This window comes from Ostrinia nubilalis, chromosome 11 (assembly GCF_963855985.1).
Source record: "Ostrinia nubilalis chromosome 11, ilOstNubi1.1, whole genome shotgun sequence".
In the NCBI taxonomy this organism is placed as follows: domain Eukaryota; kingdom Metazoa; phylum Arthropoda; class Insecta; order Lepidoptera; family Crambidae; genus Ostrinia; species Ostrinia nubilalis.
Window position 1 is genome coordinate 2,531,136 of NC_087098.1, and position 15,464 is coordinate 2,546,599.

Consider the following 15,464-nt stretch of genomic DNA (forward strand, 5'->3'; position numbering starts at 1 on the left):
TCAAAGAGTCAAAAATGCTTTATTAATGTATCGATAAATCATTATTCGATTACAGCTTTCACTTCCCACGTGGACGCCATTACACACATTTACCTCTGCAGGCGTTGCCACTTAGCTCAATAACTTAAATTCCAAGTAACACTTTTTTTAATGTGTTGGTTGTGTAATCTAATATTAAAGCATATAAATCCTTATCGAATAGTTAAGAAGTAATTAAATGTAATGAGTTTAAATAATTCAACTAAATAAAACTAAATCAATCAATGGTCAATTAGGGAACACACCTTATCTAATGTTCAGTTCAGTAACTTATCTAAGTGAAAGGTTTATTATTATAATTTATAACAATTATAATATTAACCGGTACTTAATTGGAAAAAAATGCCGGCACGTTTAATATACGAGTAAATTATTTTAATCTATAATTAAAAATATGTATAAGTAGTTCAATGCCCACAATATACCTATTACACTATCTTTGGGAAATTGCCGTCCCCAAAAGACTCCTCCTTTTTTAAGTCGGACAAAAATACAGGTAATTTTTAAAATCAGAGAAGACGCAGCATGCACCTTTTCCCTAATGAACCTTCTCAAATATCAAAGTAGCTAATGCACTGAACTACGTCCGCCCGCTATAAATATCTACACTATTGTTTTTTATTCAGTAGGTTTACAAATAAGTACACAAAACTTTAAAGGAGACGTGAAAATTTACCTTGAATACCTATGAAATAAGAGCTATAGGTAGTATACTTAATGTACTTACAGACTGCAATGCAAATTATAAATCTATGGGGCTTAAAGCGCAGCGATTTTGATTGCGAGACGTACGTACTCGTATGTATAAGTATGCGAGAGACTGAAATATAGGACCTAATTAATTACTATCATCTAATATTTATAGAGGTAAAGTTTGCGAAATTGTTTGTAAGAAATATCTCTAAAATACTGAACTGTTTCTAAAAGTTTAAAGAAGCAGTTCTGCCAGATTTTTGGCACAAATAGTGGCTTATTATCATCATCACTAGTTCTAAGTTTTTAATTACTAATAATTATTGAATGTGCATTAAAATAAGTTTTATATACGTTCAAAGTGAACCTACTACATCTACTTGTACTGTGGACGTCTTCGACTATTATTAGCTGGAGTTACTGACCTTTCACATGTGCACGGATGTGAACAAACCGAGCCAAGCTCCGCCGTAAAACCATTTAATGCTTAACTTTACAGTTAAGTCGGCTCACGTTTTGATTGAAAACTGATTTATATGATACATACGTTTATTTATTGCTCCATTTCCGAATACGATTAAATGTAATTTTATTCTGTTTAGAGCTATTTTAGAACGGACTACACATCGTATTTACGGCAGAATCTTATTTATTTATAAGTTAACCCACTGTGCCACGTGATGTCCATAGTTCTGTAATTATTTTGAGTGATTTGTAAGATTTATTTCACTACTATTTTGTGCTTTTACTTACTGTATTCTAATGAAATGAAAATATTACTATACATTATGCAACAAGCCTGTTACCATCCATTTATGATGATCTAATAATATTGCCTTGCAACTCACTATTTTGGCAGTCATAAATCTGGTTTAATTAAAAAGCTAATATTTTTTTGTAAACTCGTTCATCCTGTATGTCCAAAAAAGTTTGACATATACTTACAATCGCCGCATACAAATGACAAATTAATTCTGAACTGTATTCCAAAGAGATAAAGTTAGAAATGTATCTTTTGATCGACCTTAGTGACTGTACAAGAAAGAAATAAAATAATTCGATTCACAAATGACATCATTGCCATTATTATATACCTATTTGACATTTTAAAACAACCCAACTTGGCAAGACTTGTAATAAATTCCTAATCGGTTTCAACTTATTAGATCGATGATTTTTTAAAAATCATCGATTTTATAATACTATTTTTGCATACGAATGATGTTGATGATATTAAAATGTAATGTTTGCATCATAATGAAGATTTTATTGTTTAAAATAAATACATAATAATAGAAATAATAGAAAATAAGATAGAAAAAGGTGGCGCAGAACAGAGCGTAGTGGAGATTCTCAATGTCAAAGGCCAACAGACTCACTTTGGATCGCTGCGCCCATCTTAGTTAGTAAAGACCTACCTTACATTTGTTTTTTATTGGATGGAAGAATTCCATACAGTCAGTTAATGCAAATTGCAGATGTCTTGATGAATCGCATTTGAAATCAACAAATGAACGCATCGGACTGGACGATCTTGAACTTTGCATCATTAATCATGTACCTACAGACAACAGCACATGCGACTACACATTTTTGTTGCAAAATAATATCTATTAGACTGGATAAGATGCCACAGTGTTACGCTTGAGGTGCTTCCTCTGCACCTATCTTTTGAATAGTTTTCATTTATTCTCAGTGTAACAACTGTTGTATCATAAAAGAAATAGACCATGTCCTGAAAAGACAATACAGTTCAAAGAATGAGCGCGTGGGATTTTGGGAATTGTAATGGTTATTGGCACATATTGGTAGCAGATGTTGGCCCAAACGACAACCCAATAGAATTAAGCTTATTCTATTTAGTTAGGGTTATTATTACTGTCATAGAATAGGAACTTAGAACAATACTGATAACAGCCATACAAAAATACCATTTCAATAAGTTACTAGACTTTTAACGAGAACCAACTTTAACAATACTCAGAAAATGTTTTCTTGCCGTAGCTTTTGAGGCTACTGCACAGCTATATTAAATGAATGTCAGTCTGACAAGTCTTCAGAGGGCTAAGAGAGTGAGCTAAATGCTCACGTGAGCGAGTTAAAAAATAGTTCTTGAAGTTTTCGCTAGGGGCGCTGTACAATACGTCATACTTATTGTAATTTATTTACGCGCTCACTAGTGACGACGTTTGATCTAAACTCACACTCAGCCCTAAGATTATAAAAAAATAGAATAGAATAGAAATGGAAACCCAAAATTACACGTGATCGCTTAAAACAACAAACTACAAACATCTGAAAGTAATCTTATCAAACTTGATATTATCATTCTGAGGCTGAGTTTATACATCACATTCCATTTCGATATCTTACGATGTAGGAATTCCTATCAAGATTTCCAAGTACGAGTTCCATTTTACAGGTATTTGCTCCATATCAGACCCAGATGTGGCTCAAAACTGGTAAACCGCTCTAAAGAGGTTGCTCTTATTCTTGGAAGCTGTTAAACGGAGAAAAGTACGTTCCTCGGTTTACTTTAAATAGCTCTATAATGGCTTGGGGTTATTATGGAGGCAAAAAGTCGTTATGTGCGTTAAAACTGTCGGACATTCCTCAGGATGTAGGCTGTAAGTTATACTTTATGTCCGGCATGTCTCGATTTATTTGTCCAACTTTTACTTTTCTAGAAACTTGCCAAGACACAACTGCAACATATTTTTTTAAGAAACTTAATCCACATTCTGTTGACATTATCTCCTGTAGCTGTATATTTCTAGTAATCCTACAAAAAGTTTTAAATACCAAATCTATGCCCAATAATTACTAGACTAACAAAAAACAAGCTTTATTTTTGTATCTGTCAACACTACTCTAACACTAAACAAGCAAAATAAATCTAAATGTAGATCTTGTTTTTAAACACTCCAGCTAATCCACGGTAAATTCGAATCCAGTCGTAACCTAAATAAAAACAGTCTAAAATAGAAATAGTAAACTCGGGCAACTTTTAAAAGTCAAATTAAGACCATTATAAAGAAGATATAGAGCTTTTTAATAAACCACGTGTTAAAAATACTTCCCATTCGGCTAGAAGTGGTATTGAGTGATCTGTGGTGAGATTTGACGAAGAACCAAAGGCTGACTGACATTTCCTGAGCTACACTTCCCTGTGTTTATTTTTGGTCCTTCGAAAAGTAATACTTCTTTATTACTAGAGCAGTAAAGATTAGGAAACGGTGTTATGTGGTTCGTTGAAAAATATCAAAGATTACGTCTCATTTGGGCTTCATTCATAAAAGTGAGTCGTTCATAAGTGGACTACATTATTTTTTATTGATCATGAGTTGTGTAATTTCCTTTACTTTTGATGTTATGTAATTTGAGAGTGACTTTATTAAAATTCAATGTGAACTAATTTAGATTACAAGATTAAAAAGTTTATTAGTAATAAAATTAATTGTAAAATGATATCTCGTAACTTTGAAGTCTGTTTCTATGCTTTTGAGTTAGAATATTATTTCGCAATCCCAAACTTTTATTTGATCAATTTTGTCTCATGAACTGCAATTCAGCACGCAAATTAATTTGAAATGCTTTCAATTTATTGTTTGTTTTGGCTTCCAATTGAACTTTCAATCGTTTATTTTATTGACCATGATGATACTGTGGAATCTTTGTATTGTTTATGGTCAATTTATACCTATTTGTTTATATCTGCGCATTTATGAACAAAAACGCTCTTCTCTTTCTCTAATCCTACTTATTCCTCTTTAGAATTAGGTAATGTGATATTCCTTTCATTATTTTGATAAATAGAACTCATTTCATTTCTGCGAATGCTTGTATCGATAAAATAAATCGATAAGTGAATATCGATTCATAAACATCGGTTGCAATGCGTTCACGATAACGTGACCGTAGATGCACTCACTTCCGATTGACGTAATCGATGTAATGCGTGCTATTTTGGACCTTAATGGTTCAAGTTAAGACTCTATTTCAATAATTATGACTGCCAGACGAAGTTATGTGGTAATATCTTAAAGATAGTATCAATGGAAATGTCGTTTTGGTTTCTGTAGTATGCGGAAGAACACACAAGTCTGCGAAATAAATTATAGCTGTAATAATATTATTGAAAAGATCTGAAACGTGTTTTAATAGGACAGAAGAAGATTGAATATTGATTATGTCTTCCATAACGGGATTATTCCCACCTCTCGTTCCCTCCGCTGCAACTCCTGTGTAACCAGGATATACAGTATACAGCTTGACCGCCAATAAAACACCAGCCCAGTTTGTCCCGGGGGAAAGTTAAACTGGCATTGGATCCGCAACAAAATTAATAAGATCATGAGGAGTTCGAAGTTTAGGTTCGATTATGTCTTCAAGCAATCTATCATTCGCATCGATACTATCAAACATTTTATCGCTATTGAAGATACTGTCAGTGTCAACGAAAACCTAATAAAAATAACAGCTCCACGATAGAGACGCCTCTATTTATGTTCTTAGTAGTGACGTACTAGGTCAAGAGTCACAGGTCTCGCTTTCTCCTATCATGCGATATTTATACTGTTACGTCTTGCACATAAACTGTGATTTGTGATCCGTCTCAAATGTGTCTGTCTGTGATATCATAATTTAATGGATTCCAATGGTTATGCAAACTATTATTAAATGAAGCTCACAGTTATTGGCAAATTATGTGATGTAATTTCAACGAAAATAAATAAGGATTAATAATTTATGTAAATGTAATTATAGCATACTTATCTAACGGTGTAGCGATAAATTGAGCAACCTCATGAAACATTCCAAATGATATTATTAACTTTTGTATAGACGAATTACCAAGGGAAATGGAAACAAAATCTTCTAACTAGTACACTTACGCCAAATTGTGCTCTTGTAAGTTACACAGTTTTCATTCAGATTTTCAGATATCGATTGACATAATACTATAGTAAAAGCATAATATCCCACGACAAAGCCAGTTTGATTATGCTATGTCAGATGCGTAAGGTTCTTGAAGTCTGGTACCAGAATTATAATTTAACCTCAGTAGTTACAAGTTTACAACCCAATCGATAAAAGAAGACGGTAAATGTTCGCCCTTTGCGATTATCCGGGATAACAACAACGAGACTCACTCCTCTCGTTCCCACCACTGCAACTCCTGTGTAGCCAGGATCTACAGCTTGACTGCCATAAAAAACCCAACCAATGAAGGTCAAGTTTGTCCCGGGGGAAAGTGAAACTGTCAGTGGCCCCGCAACGAAATTAATCAGAAGAACATAGGAGGAGTTCGAAATTAAGGTATAACAACAGATGGTACCACGGCAGTTTGGCACAGTGTTGCACAAATTAAGAACGGAAAACCGGTTCGTTAAGCCGTCGACAATAGGTGCGCTTCCTGAGTGCAGTGCAGCCAGCATTACGTTTAATTATAGGTTGATGACAGAGCTAATAACTAGGTTACATGCAGGAACACATCACTAATTGTCGATCGAGCGATGATGCCTGATGATTACGCGATTTATTATCGAATAATTAAATTAACATCGATTGAACAGCGCAGTCAAGTGTATCGCCAAATTGTTTGAACTCATTAACAACTTGAAAGTCTTTCACTAACATCATTGCATTCATTTACGATTTATATTATATATAGATTTCTCAAGAGTTCTGTTCGAGTCGCAGTTAGTACTATTTGTAGTATTTTCGGTTGAAATGTTGTAGCTATATTAGTAATTAAATTATTATCATTAATAAGGTCTTGTTGAGATGTTACCAACGTAATGAATCATTAGCTTTAATTCCAACAAGTTTCTCTAAACTGAGTGTTTACCCACGCTATACAAAAAATGAATTTGATGCTGATATAAGCAATTAATTACAACTTTTCAATCTTGAAAATAATTGTGTAGGTAGGCACTAAAGTAACCGTTTAAGAGACAAAACAAGTTAATTATGCAGGCTATAAAAACATTGTTAAAGACACGGACTTTAAAGGCGACTTGAAGGTTAAGGTGGGACTTAAGGATATGAATCACATGCAAAGATCCTGGCTGGTTACGAAACAAGTATCAAAGAAGAAATCAGAGGTGAAATTTCACCTCTGATTTCCTCTTTGATTCCATAATAATTATTATGGATGAAGAAATATCTATACTTTTTGATGAAGAGATGGAAATTTTTGCCATGAAATGTAAGAATCTATGAGCTGTAAAGAGTGATGCTGGTGCTCAAATTTTGTTTAGGATCAACTTCGTAAATATTAAAAAATATATTCTCCCTATAGAAATTGTAATATTGTGAATGACGGGTCAATTGAATTTATTCCCGTTTGTGGATCGGTCACATACTGTATTTTATTAGATCAATGTGTACCTAGATCCTGGCTACACAGGAGTTGCAGCGGATCAAGCAAGATATAAAAAACTAAATCCCAAAATTCACCTATTCATTTTCAACTTGGGCACTACTACTGAAGTACTGACTACACTATTACGTGAACTACCAGATACTCAAATAAACATTAAACAACGAAAAATAAACTTTCTCTATGAATACATAAAAGTCGTCGCGACATGCAAATAGCAAACTAGGAAATCATTTGAATTTAATAGAGGCTAAGTACATACATAGATAATATTAACGAGAATTTTTGCAGTTATAGCGGTAAACTAAAATAAACATAATTATATTTTAAATTGGTATCATTACCGCTACGTGTTTAGTGTATAAATTCAAGGAAATCAATTATTAATAACATTAGCAGTATACTTAGATTTATAAATAGTTTAAGTGAATTAAGTGAAGTTCTGGCGATCGATCAAACGGTAACAACGAGCGGTACAATTCCATTGGTATTTAATGAAATAACTTTACGTCTGGTTACGGAAGTTCTAATTCGAAAGATTTATTTGAGATCAATAATAAAACGCCAAGTTTTTTAAGAAATTTCAAAATTAAATTTAAGAAACACGTCGTTAAATTAGAAGAACAATTTTCAGTGCGGTCGCTTCTTCATATTTTTTCTAGTCCCAATCAGTTATGTTTACTTTATTAATTGTTGGTATTTTCTATTAATAGAACCCAATAAGGCAATTTATTACGACACCAATCGGAAGTAGAACAAATTTTAAAATCGCCGAGCTAGAATTACTTTTAAGTGAAAATAGTGGGTCCTTAAGTTCCAAATATTTCATTATGTAACACGTAAACAGAGGGAGTAACTCAGCAGAGCGTGACCAAGAATGTTAAATAGGAGTACAAAGAAAGAGACTCCCACAGGTGTCTACATTCATTCCCGTAGATTATAGAGAAATATCTGATCATGACTCGACTGGGATAATCATAGTTTCAGTAGATATAATTAAAAATAATAACTCAGACATTTGCAGGAATGAATAACAAAATGCGCATGAGTGACTTGTTGATCGGTAAAGAAATTTCACTAACCAAGAACTTAGCTTGGCCACTTAAGAACATTAGCGGTTGAAATGTGGCTTAGATAATGTAGCACCAAAGAATATGGCGATCCATTTAAAATAATGTGTCTCCATTGCCTCCGTCCGACAGTATCAGTAGAAAGTACTCACAGTCAGAACTGATTTAGATCGTTTCTATTTAATTGCCTAGATTTAAACTGGTATCTGATATTACACATTTAGCATTAATAATCGGCGAATGCAATTAACTGTCTCTATTTTCTGCTTTAACTGTAGTAATATTATTGTCTTTATTACCAGATGTATTATGATAATCATTTCTTGTATCTAATTGGTCTTCAGTATTTTTATCTTAATCAGTAGACACGTCTTCAAAAGTAATGGGCTGAAGACATGATTCTTCTTAATGATATTTGTTTACTGTTGCGTTTACATGAATAACGTTATTATCTTCTTGAGAAAGTTTGTTGGCGAAGATAAAAACCTGTACAGAGGTAATTTATTCATCATTATCAAGTTTTCGTGTACGAAATTGCAAGTATAAAATATAAAGGCGCTATTAATCCGTCTAATGCTGCAAGTGAAAATAACAGCGTTTACATATTTACTTTGCGAGATCGTATGCCTAAGCTAATGCAAATTTATGTGGAGATCAAAGAGATAGCTGAGATAGCTCCGTATGATAATATGATAACGTCTGCAAGTGTAAGGTCGAGAGAAAATATTTTCACGTGATTTACATTTATCCATCTTTAGAAACATTTTCTCAAACATAAATGACAGAGGCAGTTTTCTAAGAATGAGACTTTGTTTACAGCATTTTCTAATATAAGAACTGTCTATTTACATTTTTAACAGAGATGGCTACGCTTTTTTTTTAGGAAGTAAGTAGTCCGTGACATTATCAATATTTACTCGTAATATTGATGTGGATTGACCTACATAGCGAAGTTGAGTGTACCTACACAAGACAGAATATAATGACTGTTTACTTCAAAAACTTGTTGACAGTTACCTTTTGATGTACAATCTCCCGTGTCCGTATAAAGAAGTCCTCCGAAAGAATATTCTTCAACTTTCAGTCCAGTGAAAGTATCCTCGGCTTCTCCTTTACAGTCTGCACAATCACTACACACTAATCACAGGGACCACAATTTGGACGGACACAATTTTGGTTTGAGTGACGTCATCGGCACCGATCGGTTGCGAGGTTCTCCAAAAATGTGGAGAGTTGTCGACGACAGATGCGTGCGAGTCGCGCGGCCGCTGGCGGGCCAATGAGCGGTGCGCGCGCGCCGCTTGGCTGCAGGGACTGCATAAAGTTCGCTAGTTTGCGGACAAGCCGGTTCACAATGGTTATCCGTCATCGTAATAAAGGTAATGATGTGATAATGCCATTCTTGAAAAATTGTATTGTTGTCATGCCCTTATACGGAAAAATAATGAGGTGCGAAGTCGTTTCTTTTCATAGAAAAATTAACGAACATTGCATTTTTATGTCTCTTGCTTAAATATTTAGTTTGATGTAGATTTATAAAAAACTTAGCATTTTCTAGTACCTAATAAGGAATAACCTGGTTCGATTGTATTAATTGCTAAGAGAGTCCTAGTTTAATGAGATAATTGGTCGCCCTCGCACGCCGAGTCAACATAATGCTTGTTTGGAATGCAATCTCGCTCGCTCTCTCATTTGGGCGTTTTCTCCCAAACTCGGCCCTCTCTTTCCCTCATCAATGAACTGCAGTCGTGCCCAGCAGTTGGGCTTTTTCAACTTTTTGCTCGGACCCTTAGTTCACATTGTTTACTGTTGGCCTTTTCATGAGTTTATAACGATTTCTAACTGTTGTATTATTATGTTCTATCAACCTTTTCACATCCGCAACGGATTCTGTATTGTACAAAAAGGTTTAAAAAATCTTCATCTGTAAAGCGCACTATCTCAAAGATCTATTACTTTAGTCTGAGAGTGAGATGCTGTGAAATTATATCTAGTAATAACCAAGAAAATAATTGTGCGTACGAAACATCATCATTTATTTTAAATCCTAAAACATTGAGTTATAATGTACTACGTACTAGAGAAGACATGTCAACTAGACTGTTTCTGGCACCTAAATAGGTCCACGGACCGAAATTCAATTAGTATGTGCTCAGCGGTTGCTGTGACAACACGCTTGAGTGCAGTTTTGTTTTTTGAAATATGCCATCCTATAGAAGAAAATACTGTTCAAATAACTCCAGATACATATTAAGTAAAAATCAAGGAATGACTTTTTACCATTAAGTTGTACATTTATACACTTTAAAACACTAATTTAATTTTAATTTGTTAATTACAAGGCGTCACCGCGGCGGCAGCCATTTTACGAAAATTTCAAAGAATAAAAATCGCAGACTTGACACTGACGCATAAATTAGTATACGAAAGGAAGGTTAAATACAGCAATAAAAAGATTTTTTTAAAGATTATAAGCACTTTGTATTGCACAAATTACTAATAGTCCCGTCCAGCCCCTTGTGTTAAGCTAAATAAGCTTGGGTTACGGGTGGGCTCACACAATAGTCGTGTGGCATCATGGATCAAACTTGTTTGAATCTCACTGCCGTTGTTCGTATGCGACTGGTTAGTTAGTAAATCACCCTAATTATTGACACCTAGCTCACGAGATAGGCTAAAATTATAATTATTGTACAGTGTGTCTGGTCACCAGTGTCCGACCCGTTAGGGCGCAGTAATGTGATCAATTTAATCGACAAATCCAGTATTAAAAAATTACAGTTATTTTAATTTTTTTAGTTTCTGAATGCGGATGGATTCATTTATTTACCAAATCTACCGATGTACAGGACCTATGAGTATAAAAGTGATTCGTTCGACAGCTGAAAAAGTAAGCAATACGTTGTCATCAAAAGCTTCCATTTAAATTTCTTAGAAACACTTGGTAAAAAAAATGATGCTTCTTTTTAGATTTTTCAATGTTACAAAAAACTAGAAAGTTTTACATTTTTAGATGCACTAAGTCATTACGTAAAAACTGATATACCTTGGCTTTAAATCAACTAGTCTAGGTGCTAGCTACACAGGAGATGCAGCGGTGAAAAGGAGAGGTGGGAATAGTCCCGTAACTTCTACCTCACAGCTATTATACGTGTACTCAACCACTGAGATAGTTAACAATAGAGACAATAAAATAACTGAAAGTTTCTGACTTTCAGTTATAAATTGGTTCTGGAGTGAAGGCGTGGGTCATCCCTAGCTTTGTTCCTACCGTGACGAGTGGGAATTTTTCTAAAATCTCAAGATGGACTGACTGAAGATAGCAGGAAGACGCTGGGTGCAGGCCACTATCAACTGGGCGATGTGGAAATCATTAGAGGAGGCTTTTGTTCAGCAGTGGACGTCCAGTAGCTAAAATGATGATGACGATGTTTCCTTACAGTATCCAATTCAATAGGCAGAAACTAAACGTAAACGAAGTGTCGCCTCTGTAATGGTATCATCCCAACTATCCCAACTAATATTATAAATGCGAAAGTAACTCTGTCTGTCTGTCTGTCTGTCTGTCTGTCTGTCTGTCTGTCTGTTACGCTTTCCCGCTTAAACCTCGCAACCGATTTTGATGAAATTTGGCATAGAGATAGTTTGAGTCCCGGGAAAGAACATAGGATAGTTTTTATCCCGGTTTTTGAAACAGGGACGCGCGCGATAAAGTTTTTCTGTGACAGACAAAATTCCACGCGGGCGAAGCCGCGGGCGGAAAGCTAGTTATCTATAACTCATAATATTTCGTGCGCTGTTGGATGACAGTTTTAAACTAGAGATGGGTAATTTTTTTATCGAATTAGAAAATACCAGTTAACGATTCTCAAGGCGATTATCGATTACATTAGATTTTAATCGGGAAAAAAAATAATTAATGGCTTAAGCATCAGTATGAAGCCCATACGCACTTGTAGCACAAGTAACACGATTAGCCTCAGTCCCCTCAGTTGTGAATTCGGAATCGCCAGTATTGTAATTTTAAAATCGCATCACAGAGTGAAGTAACTAACACCAAAAAACGGCAGAGCGCAGTGATTTCGAATGTTTCAACTGCTACGTTTTGTCACTTGTCTAGGAGGGCTAATTTTAGTCTAAGGGAGGGGAGCTTAGATTACATTACAGGAAACGCACAATATAATAAAAGAAAATAATGTAAGTAGCTGAACCTTTTTGCTATTGAGCACCATGAAAATTTAACACAATTTAGCCGATTTGTTTATTTTCACAATCGTTTCACAATGTCTATGATGAGGCGACCGCAGGAACGTCACTATTCGTGCAATCCTATCAATGAAGTACGACATTTTCTGGTGCAGATTTTATCGCCATAAATTATGAAACTTGATAGTCATGGATTTGACTGACAGCTGTCCGTCAAATTCCCGCCCCGCACCCCGCACTGTACATATTTTGTTCGCGATGTCTGTTCTATACGTAGTAATATTACTTCAATGTCCTAAAACGACCTTTTGTCAAGACAGTTACCACCGTACGTTGATAAGTTCAGCAAACAGGCCTACATCCTTACTATTAGATAGTTCCAATTTCTGTGAAACATTATCAGTGTCCATCGATTTTGTAAGCCGTCAGACGAGAAGACAAACAAGTTTATCTAACGTCGAGTCACGTTTTGATACACCGTTATTCGCCGGTAGGTCGGTGAGCTTGCAAAATGTGTTAGATAGTTTTTTATTTATAACGAATAAGGTCATTTCGGATGATAATCAGTATTGTCTTGTCTGTGTACATTTCTGTTGCATTTACTTTATTTGGTAAGTGCACGCATGCATAAATCTGAATTAAAGTCGTTTAAGGAACATAAATCCAAAGTTATGAAAGCTCAGGTAAAGAACTTTGAGGAAGAGTTTCAGAACTGATATGGGATTACTTATTAGATTTTAACACAGGGCAAGACATTTTAAAAACTCCTTGTATTAATTTCATAGCTATTTTTGTCTGCACATTTGAAAATGAACAAATCTATGCAAAGAAAACTTTCAAGCCACAGAAAATTAAATCTGGATAAAAAAGAAGAATATTTGAAATTCAAAATTGGAACTCTTTTCATCCAGCCAGCGAAAAAGTACAAAATTAAATATCGAGATTATGAACTTCGCAAAAAGGTTGGAATACTTGGAACGCACTGCGATAAATTGGACCAACTGGCATTGAATCACGTATCTATCGCTTGTAAAGGTATAAACCGTCTAGGTAACATTATACTCTTTTAAAAAGAATATTGCGTTTCCACATTCCAAGAGTTCCAGTCAAGATGTCAGAATAAAAGAACCGAATACAAAAAAAAATCACAACGATACATTGTTATGTAGGTAGACATAGAACCACATTAAACTAATGCAAGTTATGTTTTAACTAATGACCATACATGCAATGTTATAGTGATACATAGTATCACCACATAGTTAAGATTCGCCACTCGTTTGTTTTGTAAGACAAAATGATGGCAAGTGTGGAAATACTCATTGCAACGGCTACAATGGATGCATAGTACTCACTGCTAATAGTCATGCATAGTTGGGTAGGGATGATGGGAACGGTAACCATAGGTATACGAAACCTATTGATACAATTGCATAGAATTTTTTTTATTAAAGAGAATCGATTTGTAATTAATTACATCACCTTAATTTTAGTTAAGTATGTTTGTACAATAAAATGAAATTGGTGTTGGGATCCGTATGGCGGATTCCATCAATCCCTATTAAATTCATAAAACCGGATAAGGATTTGTGGAAGAAAGTTCACAATCTAATTAATTAATAGCGAATCGGAACCACCAGTCTAATGGAATTGTTTTCTCCAAAGTCAAAAGCTTTCATGCTATCCAAGAATTTGCGCCAATAATTGAACTACTTGGCTACTTCAGAAATTCTGTAAATTAAGTGACCTTTTAGGCTGACAAAGGTGACCGAGTTTCTTTCGCCAATCGCCATGTCTCAACACCACCAGTCGATATGTAGTTAGTTGGGACGTGTGTACCCTAGATAGAGTGTACCTACCTAGGACATATAAAAAACCTTATACCCGAACCGTATCCCTTAGAACAACACTAGCCTGAGTCATTGTAGGTATCACACAGTTGAAACGCTAACGAGCGATGCAAATCGCCACATGTGCACAGAACAGAGGAAGTTGCACATGTTCGAGATGAACGGGGCACGGCAAAAACAAGGCCAAGATGTGATCATAGATCGTGACAAATGGAAGATTGTGTTGAGAACTGCTTGGGGAAACCTGAGGCAGTAGATTTTTTGAATTTCAAGCCTCTCTGTTGACAATAAAAAAATAAAAGAAGATAAAATTTACGATTTTAATATGAAATCAACCACGTCTATAGTTCATGATCATGTACGACGTACGTATTATGATAGTCATATACTTTAATTTTATACAAGTCCTATGTATACCTACATATTGACATATTATACAATACTTAGGAATGAAGGGATAGTAGATATAAATGCAGTTAAATTGTGTCAATCTGTTACCTGATGGATGACGAAAGTGTTTCATGGTGCACCTCCGCTTATTAGAGAACGAATTTTCAGATTTTAAGAAGTCCCACAATTAATCACAATTTTAACTCATTTCACTGCACACTTGACGTGGTATGTTCACATAATAAAACGAAACGAAACAGCTGTATCAAATAGGATGTCGTTTGTGAACGAATCCAATTCATTTATTTCCAATTTCGTGAGAGATAGCCGTTATACGTGTCTCCCATTAAAAAGATGCGCATGAGTGGATCTGTTGGTAAAGTTTAAAAAGTGCGCCGCAGCTTCAGATTGTGATCGTAATAGCCGTTAAAACGATTTAAGTCATTAAAATTTTATTCAATGTACACTGAAATAAATCGCTTCCAATCTTCAGCTGTTAGTTATGTATAATTTTTTAATTTAATTAATAGCTCTACATACAAAATACCTACGGAATAGCAGATGAGTTCAATTTCTCCTAACATAATAAATACTAAATACATTTAGTATTTATTATGTTATTTACTAAATACATAAGATTTTCCCGTCACGCCAGCCTCAATGACATCATACGCAGGTCTCTTTCTAGCGCTTCCGTACCGGCCATTCTTGAACCAAATGGCCTGGTTCGAAGTGATGGTAAGAGACCTGATGGTATGACTTTGGTTCCATGGAAGGTGGGACGGCCACTAGTGTGGGATGCAACCTGCGTAGACACACTGGCACCGTCTC

At 34.9% G+C, this 15,464-nt stretch overlaps 1 protein-coding gene across 4 annotated transcripts in view; it reads right to left on the reverse strand.

The window, feature by feature from the left end:
* LOC135076048 (uncharacterized) overlaps window positions 1-15,464 on the reverse strand; it is an 84,344-nt gene that overhangs the window by 25,304 nt on the left and 43,576 nt on the right. The window contains exon 1 of one of the 4 annotated variants that reach the window (XM_063970500.1): window positions 9,205-9,467. The exons of the other annotated variants lie outside the window; for them this stretch is intronic. The gene's annotated coding sequence lies outside the window, so the exon portion shown is untranslated. Of the gene's footprint in view, window positions 1-9,204; window positions 9,468-15,464 lie in introns of those variants that run through there. 4 annotated transcript variants of the gene reach the window in all.